This window comes from Lynx canadensis, chromosome D1, assembly GCF_007474595.2.
Source record: "Lynx canadensis isolate LIC74 chromosome D1, mLynCan4.pri.v2, whole genome shotgun sequence".
NCBI lineage: Eukaryota > Metazoa > Chordata > Mammalia > Carnivora > Felidae > Lynx > Lynx canadensis.
Window position 1 is genome coordinate 5,092,112 of NC_044312.2, and position 13,914 is coordinate 5,106,025.

The window sequence follows — 13,914 nt, forward strand, 5'->3', positions numbered from 1 at the left end:
TGGAAGAATGGGAGACTTGGCACCCTGGGATTACCCAGGACAGAGGACCAATGTCATATTTAACATATTGTTCAACTCGCATGTGCAGTCATGTATGAAGCACATCCATTCTTATTCCCTGTCTTCCCCAGCTTGCTCCTATTCGGCAGCCACAACTGTAAACTTGATACACTAGGATGGTTTTGATGACATACTGCATGTCCGTCTCCAGACTCATCTAAAGTGTGAACGCTGGACAGAGCAAGCTTCTTTTCTGACTGTGCTCAAGTTCATGCCACACACACTCCTACCCCTGAATCTTCTCCTTTGTGAAGTTTGTTCAGTCTTTTCAAATTTTTCAATCGTGCTTTCCTTCCTGGCTCTTTAGAGGAACAGGAGTTCTTTCTAAGTATTTCTTTTACCTATCATTTTATCATCATCATTGTCAACTGTCTTAAACTACGGTATACACAAATCCTTAATTAGAAAGGTTGCTGCCAAACCGCATGTCTATGTTTTCTCAGTTTTATAATTGTTTTTTTTTTTTTACTAAAGTTCTGTCTTTTATCATATTATGTTTAGCCTATTACTTCGGCCTGTTAAAATATTTGATAGTAATCTTGATTGTGTTATTCAGTAAACTCACTGCCCCAGTCAGATCTGAGTTATTTGATAAGAATCCTATTTGAACATCCATTCAAATTATGTAACAAGAATGGCAAGATTCTGAGGAGATGGAGTAGGAACGGGAGGTCAAATCAATGTGTACAGTATGGTAGTGAGGTTGCCTAGCAAAATACTTTTAGGAGCAACTTCTTTCCTTTTTTTTTTTTTTTTAACACTTGTCATTTCTGCCATTAACATTCTCTGAACCTCTTTTCTCATAAGTAGACAAGAGAGTTTGACAATACCTACTTCATAGGTATTGTGGACATTAAATGAAATAATATTGGTAAATAATGCATGTTAACTATTTTTATTGTCATTGATCTTACTTTCACAAGTCTAATCTTGCTATTTAATACAAACAACATAGAAAGTCTGGCACACATGAACACCATGATTATGGCAGGAAAGATCTGTTTAAACAGTTTACGTGAGTCTAATTTGGTTTTATTATAAAGTGTTTTTATAGCACTTGCACAGCCAACAGAAATCACTTCCCTGCAGTCCTGCTATCTTGCTAGACATGCAAAGTCAAGGAAGACAAAAAAGAAAGATTTTTGTAAAGCCTCTCTGTTACCTGAATTTATAGTCTTCCCTTTGACAAACCTAGCTAATTTGTCACATAATCTGAATCACATTTCTCTGAGGTCAGTGTTACATTTCCTTCACAACAATAGCCTATTCCATGGACTATTTCTGTCGGTATTGTCATTTTGAATTTTGATTAAGCCTGCAACAGAAAACATGACTGCAATATGAATACCTTGAGTTCATAACCACATTCAGTCTCTTTCCTTTATTAGTCAGGCAGAGGAAAATTACTTTGTTACTTGAATACTAATATGAGCACTTAGTTATCTGTTACTCAAATTACTATAGAAGAAAAAAACCTACAAGGAAGGCTAACATAACAGGCATCTTGGAGATTATTTTAGAGATTTTCATATACTATCATTTTAAACTAATATACAAGTCCTACATTTATCATGTATATAGATATGCAGAATTAGAGTGGAAATTAATCTCTCTTTCATTCAACATAGCAGGTAAAGAAAAACACTATTTTTTGCATACTATATGCTAATTTACTCTAACAACATTCCAACAAACTAATAAGTTAGATGACCCAATCATATACAACATGCAGGGGAAAATATGTACCATGAATAAAAGTATCTACCATTTATTGTCTATATGTCAGATGCACATGTTCTTTCTCTCTCTTTCTCCCTCTCCCCCTCCCTCTCTCTCTCTCTCTCTCTCTCTCTCTCTCTCACACACACACACACACACACACACTGTGTGTGTGTGTGTATTCAAATGATCATAACACAAGATATCTTTTATTATTTCTATTTATAGTGAGAAAATTACGGCTTGTGGACTACTAGTAATTGGCCCAAGTCACAACTCAAAGATAAAGGATGTTTATCTGACTTTAAATCTCACTTATTATCCATTAAAACATGATACTTCTAATTTCTTTTTCAGCCTTCTCAGAGTTTGTTAGGATCTAGCTAAAACCTTCCTAAATTGACATTTTTCTGACTTTTACCAGTGGTAATAGGAACCAGGTGAAGTATAAAAATGGGGGGTACAATGAATGACAAATTGGATTTGCCAAGAACCCACTTGCTACAAAACACCTACATGTAGCATAAAATATATTTTATTGTTTTGCTGGCCTACAGATATAAGTGACATTGCAAAGGAGCTAACAAACAAAACAGGGGGTTGATGCCTAATGAGCAGTAAGCTCTGAATCAGGTTTTCCCTGAAGGCAAGTAGCTGATAGCTCATAACCAAAAGACTAAGCATTGGATTAGCTACAAAGAGGGTACTGAACCTGAGTCTTCAGAAATGGAATCAGAAGGGTAATAAAATAATCCCAGTCTATAGCAAGACCAGACTCCAAAAGGAAACAAAAGTAAATCTCCGCTGGAAGAAAAGATCATAACTTTAATCTTGTAGATTTTCCATGGATTAAGATCTGTGGCTTCCAAATAATCATCACACACATGAGGAAATAAACTACCATGAACAAAAGCCAGCAGAAAAAACAATGTTACATCTCCAAAGAATTTAATATTTTTCAGATAAAAACACAGGATTTGTAGAAAAGAGTATGTGAAAAGAGTGAGAAGAAATGATTGAAACTTACAGTTGACATATTGGAAAAATGCAACATAGAAATTTTATTATAAAAATGTTATAAACTAAATGAGTTAGGTAAGATATAGCTGGGGAGAAAATTAGTAAACTGAGAAATAGATGTGCAGAAAGTAGTACAAAATACAACACAGAAGTATGAGATGAAAACCAGGACACAGAATTTAAGATATGTGGAGGATAGAAGAGGAGATTAAAAAAAATTTAATGCTTTATTTTTGAGAGAGAAAGAGACAGAGTGTGGGTGGGAGAGGGGTAGAGAGAAAGGGAGACACAGAATCTGAAGCAGGGTCCAGGCTCTGAGCTGTCAGCACAGCTGACACTAAACTGGGCTGGATATAAATGAATGAATGATTGAAAGATTGAAAGAATGAATGAATGAAAATTATGTTTTTCATGAATTATATACATGTGTTATTATGACCCATTCTGAGTAGCCATTCACTGCCTGGTCCTGTGCTGGGAATTTTACATAAATCACCTTGTTTTGTCACATCATTACAAAACAGCCTTTACTTATTTCTCTTCCTTTTCCTTTTAAAAACAGAGCTATTTCAAAAAGAAACAGTGATGAAATTTATGTTGAAAGGCTCTCTCACCATGCCTAAGGATAACCATTAAACATTTGATATGACTCCTTCTTGAGCTTTTACATGGATAAATAAAGAAAATTAGAAAAAAGAGAGAGTGGATGTGAATAAAAGTTTTATTTTATTTTATTTAAAAAATTTAATGTTTATTTTTGAGAGACAGAACATGAGTGTGGGAGGGGCAGAGAGAGAGGGAGACACAGAATCCTAAGCAGGCTCCAGGCTCTGAGCTGTCAACACAGAGCCTGACGTGGGACTCGAACTCACAAACCACGAGATCATGACCTGAGCTGAAGTTGGATGCTCTACCGAGCTACCCAGGCACCCCTAGAAAAGGAGTTTTAATGTTTGTTTTACTGAATTCCCAGAAGTACAGTGTGGAGAGAATAGAAGAAAGACCACATATTCACAGATACTGTGTGTTAGTTTCTCCTGTGCTGTAGTGAAGCAAGCCCCACATCTTAGTGACTTAACACGACAAAAGTTGGCTATTAGTCAGGAGGATGATTGTCTTCTGTTCTCCATCCAGTGAATCCACAACCTAAATTATTTTGATCTTGACGCACACTGTGCCATCTCAACCCAAAGTCTCTATGTTTGCTTTGGAAGGGGAAGAAAGGAATGGACAACAACTCCAAGGCCTTTTCACTCTAGTAATTTAGAATGATACCCATCTCTTTCACTCATCTATCCTGACCAAAACAGTCCCAACGTCCCTACAAAAGTTTAACAATTAGAGTGAAAACAGATTTCTCAGAGGCAACAATAAAAGTGAGAAGGAAATGATGCATTTGCAGGGTTAGGAGAAAATAACTTTCAGTTTAGAATTGTGTTCCTAGAAAAAAATCAAGAGGGAAGACAGGCTAAATATATTTACAGCTGAAATACATACGTGTGTGTGTGGTGTGTGTGTGTGTGTACACACACACATATATACATATACATATATAAAGAGGCTACCATAAATACCTCTATATCAAGGGACCTGCCAAAGAATTTGTCAGAGAATAAATGATCTCAGAAGGAAGGTCTAGTGAAGTGGAGGAATAGTGAAAAAAGAAATCGATGAATATGTAGTTAAATCCAAAAAAAAAATTTTAAGTTTATATATTTATTTTGAGAGAGACAGAGACAGCACAAGTGTTGGGGGGTATGTGTGTAGAGAGAGAGAGGGAGAAAGAATCCCAAACAGTTTCCACAATATAAGTGCAACGTCTAATTCAGGGCTTGAATCCACGAAACCTGAGATCATGAACTGAGCAGAAACCAAGAGTCAGATGCTTAACTGACTGAGCCATCCAGGCACCACCAAGTAAATAATTTTAAATAAACTAATATTAATATATGACTTGTGGAATTTGGAAAAAGAAAAGAACAAAATCATTGGACCAAACACGCATGTGAAATGTAAGAAGATTGATTTGAATGTAGTGTTAAATATTGTCTTACATTGTTTTAGGGTGGGAATTAAGATGTTAACTCCAGACATTAAATTGGAATGTATGATGACCGTCTATGATAAGTAAAAAATATAGACAGTATGTAGTTTTCAAATCAGTAGAAGAAAAGAATGTATTAAGAAGAATAAAGAAAACCACCAAAAAACTAAAAGAGAAAAAGGAGAACAAATAGAAAGCTCCAGACAAAATATGAGACGTTGGTTTCATAATCCTTCCTACCCCCATAATCTAACTTATATGCTATTTATAAATACCCAGGAAGACATACAGATAGTAAAGGGATGGGAATATTACATCAGCCTTAAATACTAAAAGAAGTTTGAGGAGGAATATGAACTTCTGATATAACTGATTTTAAGATAAAAGGCAATTTTAGGTATCGTAAATGTTATTGCATAATGCTAAAAATTTCAACTCAGGAAAGTTAAATAATATAAATGCACGTGCATCTAAAATAACAAAAAATGTAAAACCAAAAGTGCTTTGCAAACACTAATAAAATAGTTTAATCCCTGTTGAGATTGAGTGGAAGGTACAGATATTATAACAGAAAATGAGTCAGTATAAAAAAAAAGGATATAATACAAACAACTTTATATCAAAAGAATCTATTGAGATGAATTACTAGGAAAAGTCTAATTTAGAAGTGGTTCAAGAAGAAATAGGCTAATAAGATAGATAACAAGGACTGGTGAAGATGTGCAGAAGAAGAGACCATGGTGCATTGTTGTTGGAAATGTAAACTGGTACAGCCACTGTGGAAAACATGGTGGAGGTTTCTCACTAAATTAAAAATAGAAATATCACATGATCCACCAATTCTACTTCTGCATTTATCTGAAAGAAAATAAATTACTTTTTTGAAAAGATATCTGTACCCCCTTATTCATTATAGCATTATTACAATAGCTAAGATATGGAAACAGCCTAAGTGTCCGTTAACAGATGAATAGAGCAAATCACACACACACACTCACACACGAATATTATTTATTTAGCCATAAAAAAGAAGGAAGTGCTGCCATTTGCAGCAATATGGATGGAACTTGGCATTATGCTGAGATAAATAAGTCAGATATAGAAACACAAGTACTGTATGATCTCAATTGTATGTAGAATTAAAAAAAAAAAAGAAACAGAACGTAGATTGGTGACTGCCAGGACTGGGGTGGGAGATATGGGTGAAGGTGGTCAAAGGGTACAAACTTAGAGCTATAACATGTGTTAGTTCTGGGGTTCTTATATGTGACATGATGATTTTAGTTAACAGTACTGTATTGTATACTTGGAAGTTGCTTAAAGTAAATCCTAAAAGTTCTCAATTCCCCTCCCACCCCAAATGATAAGTATATGAAGTGATGGATATGTTAACTAACCTTATCATGGTAATGATTTGGCAATCTACACATATATCAAATCATCATGTTGTACATTTAAAGCTTACACAGTGTTCTGTGTTGATTCAGTAAAGCTAAAAAGAAATTCTTTTTAAAAAGAAATAGGCTAATAGCCAAAGGATAAATTGAATAAGTAGTAAAAAATCCTCTTACAAAGAACCAGTTAGCCCAAATGGTTTTACAGGCAAGTTCTAGCAAATTTTCAGGAAACAGATGAATCTAATCCTTTGTAAAACATTTCACAGTAAAGAAAAAAGTTTATATAGTTCCCTATTCATTTAATAGATAAATTTAACATTTATAACAACACATAAAAAGTGTGACAAATGGAAATCACAGGCTAATCTTACTCATTAATATAGATCTACATTCTAAATAGAGTATTAGCAAATTCAACCATTTAAGCATTATTCATTATGGGTAAGTTGGGCTTATACCAGGAATAATTTGATTCAACACTAAAAGTGTTTAAAGAAAAAAAAATGATATGATTATCTCAAGGCATGCAGCAAAATGTTTTATAAAATCTGTTTATGACCAAAAAACCTTATGGCAAGTATCCATTCTTAATATATGAAATGTCAGAAGCATTTTTGCTATCACTGATTCTGGTCTACATTGTATTGGAAGTATTAGAGGTACTACACCAGCTTACTCACCTTACCAGGTGAGGTAAAATAATAAAAACAAAGTAAAGATGTAAGTAAGAATTGGAGACAATTGAGCAATTATCTTGTAAATCAAAATATGATCACCCTGGGGCAACTGGCTGGCTCAGTTGGTAGAGCATGTGACTCTTGATCTCATGGTCATGTGTTCAAGAGCCATATTGGGCATGTACATACATATACATATACATATACATATACATATACATATACATATACACTATAATATATATGCTAATATATATATGTTAAAATTAAAAAAAATAATATGCTAATATATATATTAGCTATATATATGCTATATAATATATAATAATTATATATATAATATATATGTTAATATATATATGTTAAAATTAAAAAAATAAAAAATAATCTCATCCACATAGAGATCTCCCAAACTTCTATAAACAACTCATTAGGAATTTAAAAATAGGTTGACAAATTAGTTGCCTGTGAGATCAATATACTTATATCGTTCTTATTTCTATATATCACAAATAAAGAGGTATAAAAAGTAATTTTATTTTATTTTTGGGGAGGAGAGAGCATGAGTTGGGGAGAGGGGCAGAGGTAGAGAGAGAAAGAGAGAGAGAGAGAGAGAGAGAGAGAGAAAGAGAGAGAGAGAGAGAGAGAGAGAGAGAGAGAGAGAATCTTAAGCAGGCACCCTGCCCAGTACATAGCCCGATGCAGGGCTTGATCCCAGGACCTTGGAATCATGACCGGAGCTGAAAGCAAGACTGGGATGCTGAGCCCTTATTTACCCTGAACTATGGGAAGTAGCATCTTGATTTTTTTCAATTTCCTCTATTTTGGTTATTTTTACACTATTCATTTCATATCTTATGTTTTGAAAATACATTAAAAAATGACATGAATTATCTATATTATCACTGAAAAATAATCAATATTCATATTTTAGTATATTTCTGATCTATTTTGAAGCATCCCTTGCAATCATAATTTAGGGTGTTTTATCCTGGTGGGAAATTGCCTTGCAGGGTCCATAAAGGAGTTCAGCTGTGCCATGGAGATCGCAGTCCCCTTGCCACTGCAATCTTCTATGTGCATCCTACTCTTTGGTTATATTCAGATAACTGGAAAATAGTTTCTGAAAATTAGTGATATCTTGGTAAAATCTTTAAAAGTTCACTTTTTCCATCCAGTGAAATACTGAAAATTCACCTTTCACTAAACCAACAGTTGGCAGAGTTTGCTCTAGTCTTTAGATTATGATTTCACTAAATTTTCCCCACACTGGCAACTGAAAAGATAATGGAGAAGAAATAGTGAGCCAATTTAAATTAATGTAGAATAGTTATCTTTTCCTGATTAAAAAAAAGTATTTTTCTTAAAATGAAGTGAAACTTAAGTTAGGCTGACTTCTTTTGAGAAAATATGGAAGGAGCCCTTTATGTTATGGTTACAATGAACAGATTTGATTTTTTTCTACTGAAGGGGAAATACCTCAAAGTTAGGCTGTGCAAATCGATGAGGATGTAGAATGGTAAATTTGCCAAAACAAAACTACTCTGCCCTGCATTATACACATTCAATGCTTATGGAAGAAATACCTCCCCAATGCAAGTATAGCTTTTACGCTAAAAAGAAAGCTTTATAATCTTTCTTTTACGAGTTTTAATAAATTTAAATTGAACAAATGATTATTCACAACCAGCATCCTTTATTGTTACTACTGAAAATGCCCTATTTTAAAGCACTGCTGCCAGAGGAGAAGGTGGACACAGGCGAGCATTGTCACCCGTTGGTAATGAGAATATCCAGCACGACTGCATGGGTGCTTCTGTCTGGCTGCTACACTACAAAGCATGTCCCTGGTGTCCAGAGCTCTGATGCATCATAACAGCAATACTTTCGCTTTAATGTCTAAACATCAGTCAATGGGCTTAGTGATGCCTAACACAGACCACGAGGGTGATCAAGAATATGTATATAGAAGTCAGGCAATAACAACAGTAGTAATCGTACTGATAATGATATCTATTGAATGACAGTTTTCTATATGCCAGGTACTCTACTACACGTTTTTTTTTTTTTTATATGAAGTTTATTGACAAATTGGTTTCCATACAACACCCAGTGCTCATCCCAAAAGGTGCCCTCCTCAATACCCATCACCCACCCGCCCCTCCCTCCCACCCCCCATCAACCCTCAGTTTGTTCTCAGTTTTTAACAGTCTCTTATGCTTTGGCTCTCTCCCACTCTAACGTCCTTTTTTTTTTTTTTTTTTTTTTCCTTCCCCTCCCCCATGGGTTCCTGTTAAGTTTCTCAGGATCCACATAAGAGTGAAACCATATGGTATCTGTCTTTCTCTGTATGGCTTATTTCACTTAGCATAGCAATCTCTTACTCGACACATCCCCAAAGGCAAGGGAATTAAAAGCAAAAGTGAATTACTGGGACCTTATGAAGATAAAAAGCTTCTGCACAGCAAAGGAAACAACCAACAAAACTAAAAGGCAACCAACGGAATGGGAAAAGATATTTGCAAATGACATATCTACTACACGTTTTGATTATACAATCCCATTTAATCTTTGTGAACCCTTTAGGAAGTAGGCATGATGATCCCTATTCTACGTGTGACAAAAACTGAAGCTTCCGGTGACAGAATAACCGGCCCTGGGTCATACAACTAGTCGCTGGCAGCGGATTCAAAAGCATCTCTGTCTGACTCTGAAGCCTGTGCTCCAACCACTATGCAGCCCTGATGCTTAAAATACACACATAGACAAACAGAAAAATATGACAGAAAAACAGCGTGGAACACTATCAAAGATAAATATTTCTCACAGGCTTATAATTAATCTGTAATCTATCCATCTTTTTATATGGATCAGTCATTTCAACCCCTCTGTCATCTACCAATCACCTCCCTCCCAGCAATATACAAATATATATATAGCACAGTGATTGGACCATGACGCAAGCAGAGCCAGTCAGAGTCCTTTTGGTAGGAATGATGTGGACACAGAGGGAAAAAACATCCTGATCCTTCCCATAATGTAAGTGCTAATAGCTGTATGATCTGGAGCTGTCCTTAATCATCTTCGCTGCTCAGATAGAAGGCTTGCTTACACGTGAGACCAACAGAGACCAGATAATGGGCTAAAGAAATAGGTCTTACAGGATCATTTGAATCCTGAGAACCGGATGTTGAGGAACCCATGATGTCTCTTAGATATTTCAGTGAGATGAGCTGAAAATAACTTTCCATCCTTAAAATGTAGTTTGAATTGAGTTTCTGTTCTCTCAAAACAAACAGAAAAGTGCTGACTCATTTCCATTTAAACCGTGGACTTTTACATTTTGCTGAAGATTTCATACTCTTTTCTAGCTCTCGTTTTGTGTGCCGTGACCTCTTTCTGCATTGCCAGTTCCCCATATTCCTTCTGGCAAAGATGAATAATGTGGAGTATCCATGGATAAACAATTCCGGAGCCTCTTGATGTAAATTAATATATATGCTGAGCTAATAGGTGATAGGCTGTACGTGTGCTGGAGAACACAGAAGAAATACTGTAACATTAACTATTGCTTTAATGTTTATTTATTTTGAGACAGAGTTTGTGTGAATGGGGTAAGGACAGAGAGCGAGAGAGAGAGAGAGAGAGAAACAGAGAGAGAGAGAGAGAGAAACAGAGAGAGAGAGAGAGACAGAGAGAGAGAGAGAGAGACAGAGAGAGAGAGAGAGAGAGAGAGTCCTAAGCAGGCTCTGCGCTGTCAATGCAGAGCCCAATGCAGGGCTTGAACTCACCAACCATAAGATCGTGACCTGAGCCAAAATCAAGAATTGGACACTCAACTGACTGAGCCACTGGATAGCCCCAGATTAACCACTTACTACCCCCAATGTCATGCCACCGGGATTTCAAGGGTTAAACTGCAATACAAATGCATTCTAGAGGATTCAGTCAAAACATGTTTGAGCCTGCACTAGCTACCTGTCACCATAGAAGTCTGGTTAAATTCCTTCAGGCTGCTGTAATAGTATTTTACAAATACCTATTCTAGAATTCTCTAGGCTTATACTGTTCTATTTTTGATATGCAAGAAATCTGACTCTGATATACAATAAAAATCTTTCATAAATTAACAGATAGCTTAGCTTAGTAAATGTCTCTATCAGTAGGATTTAAATAAATTTTAAGTTTAGTGGCCAATACAGTATAGTTTTGGCTGCTTTATTAATATTTTTCTAATGATATGCATATACTTGTGGAATTAAATATATGTCCCTTCTATAGTATATACCTCTTGTAGCATATAATACTTGTTATCACTGAAAATAGGGAATATTCATCTACTCTATATGTCAATTAATTCTACAGAATTATGAGGTGTGTCATGTAAATCTCTCAAGGAAACATGTAAAGAAGATGCCTGTTGAGTATTGTTTTCTAGTTAGATAAATATTAATCAACTATTAAAAATAAGAGAACTGAAAATATCATATGTTGTATTTGACACTGAAAGTTTTTCTTGGATGGAAGTACAGTGAATTAAGAAAGCAGTTAAGATGTTTCAGAGGTGGTAAATTTTTTGTAAATCAGATTAGGAAATACAAGTTTATGGTCTTGAAGAAATGTTGGCTCAATTTACTTTAAAATCAGGAAAGGGTTTCTATGTAAGAAAGGGATACTTTCTTCATGGAAACAGTCAAAGAGGATTAATCTTTGGTGAAATTTAGGAATCAAACTCTCAAACCCTCAATTTTTGGTTACTTATGAAAATTGTTTATTTAAAGATTGTGTCTGAAGGGCTTCCAGATTGTTGGAGCAAGTTGCAAATAATTTCAGTAAAATTTGTTTTGTGGATCATTTCTGAAGAATTAGTTTGAGAACAATAAAGATAAGATGAAAATACAAGTCAAGCAGAAGGGCATGTGGAATTCAGGGAAGATAGCTTGTTCTGGGAAAATCCTTCAGCTTTTAACTTACTGGGTTTCAATTCACAGAAATGTGTAGAAGCTTCCTTCCTTAGAGTAGATGAATGAATTTCTTTCTCTCAAGTGAAGGAAAAGATACCAGAGACTTCAAATTCAAGCACATGGAAGGAATACTGGTTGACTTAAGATGGTGTAGTTTCATTTATGGTTTTTATATTACATAGCTGTTAGCTTCTAGAATATAAGAATTAAGACAACTTTTATAATAAGCCATACATATATGTCCCTGTATTGTTTATTTGTTTTCTCAGACTTTGCTGTCTGTGTTTGAGACAACTAAATAAATCAAGGGCCAAAGCTTGTATGAAATAGCCTAGTCAGGTATGCCCTACCACCTAGGTTCCCACTGACATTTCCATTACCTGAAATGTATAAAGAGATTTTAAGCTTTTCAAAGATTAGGCAGTATATAAATAGCAATGCTTTAGAAGGGAAATTGGAAAGTTGAAGGGAATTAATGTAAAATATGTACTGTTGGCTTGATCTATGAGCACAGTGTAAAATTATAAATATCCCCGTGATGACCAGCAGCCTTATGCAGATTGCACCAGAAAGGAAAACAGTCATTCAGAAGAGCCAAGGAGAAAGTAGATCCTAAGTCAGAAAAATGGAACTTTAAAATTAGAAATGTAAATATCTCACCAAAAAGTCAAAGTGGGAATGGTCTTGTCAGTGGCCTTTGATTTTAGCCACATAGACACCCATCTAAAACATCACATTAAATTTAGACATTAGATTGACTGAACATGAACACCACTGACTGACCTCAGCACTAGGGAATACTGCCTTCACAATTTCTGTAGAGTTTGGAAAAATGTGTTTTCTTCCCCCACCTTCCTGTTTCCACCAACCCTTCAATTCTGATTTGGAGTAGAGATAAAGAAAAACAGTTTGCCTTAATGAAATTGACTAAGAATAGATTCATTTTGCACAAATAATCTGGGTGAAAACAAAAATATTAAAGAAGTAATTTGTGATGAGATCTTTAATAATAGAATCAATTCCACTGAGTATATTAGACAACATCTCCCCAAAGCATTCTTTAGAATACATACAGATTTGTTTGGTATATCCCTTATTTTATCCCTAGCTCTGTTAAATCACTCTTCAAAGGGTACTAAAAGAACTCATTATCTAAAGCAACAGTTCATCAAATGTTTTTGTAAAGTGAGGAATTATTTTCCTATTCCTATGTTTCATAATTTTTTAACTTTTATAACAGTTAATATTATAGGACAGTTCTATAACATACTGTCTCTTTTTTTGTTAAGTTTATTTATTTTGAGAGGTACAGAGAGTTCACATGTGAGTGGGAAAGGGGCAGAGAGAGAGGGAGAGAGATAATCTCAAGCAGGCTCCACACTCAACATGTAGCCTGATGTGTGGGGCTTGATCTCACGAACAATGAGGTCATGACCTGCACCAAAATCAAGAGTCAGATGCTCAACAGACTGAGCCACCCAGACACCCCAACTATAGTATACTTCTAAGCGATCAGACATGAAGATGAACTAATATGGTGAACTTAGCAGTGTGTATTAAAGCGAGCTTTGAAATTTAGTCATAGATATCTGTTACATTTGGTCACCACAAAGCCAAATCTGGGAAGTTAATGGGTTAAGAAAATGTCAATTAGTAGTCGCCAAAAAGTTGGTTCTCCTGTGGAATTCATTGAGCAACATTTCATTTGCACTTCTAATATTTTTCATTCTTTATATATATATTTTGTTTTGAAATTTTTTGAATCTAAAGATAACTTAAAATAATACAATATATGTTCATAGACCTCTCAGTTAGGTTCATTATTAACACACTTATGGCTTCTTTCTGGATTATTATTATTGTTTTTTATGCTGACTATAAAATTAGGCCAGTGGAAGCCCATTTACATTAGCATGTATAGATACACACACTTTTTTAAAAAACTGTTTAAAAGTAAGAGTCTGACATTGCATCTTATGAAACATATTCCAAGAATACAATGGTCTTTGGCAGAACAGGCTGTCATTATCATC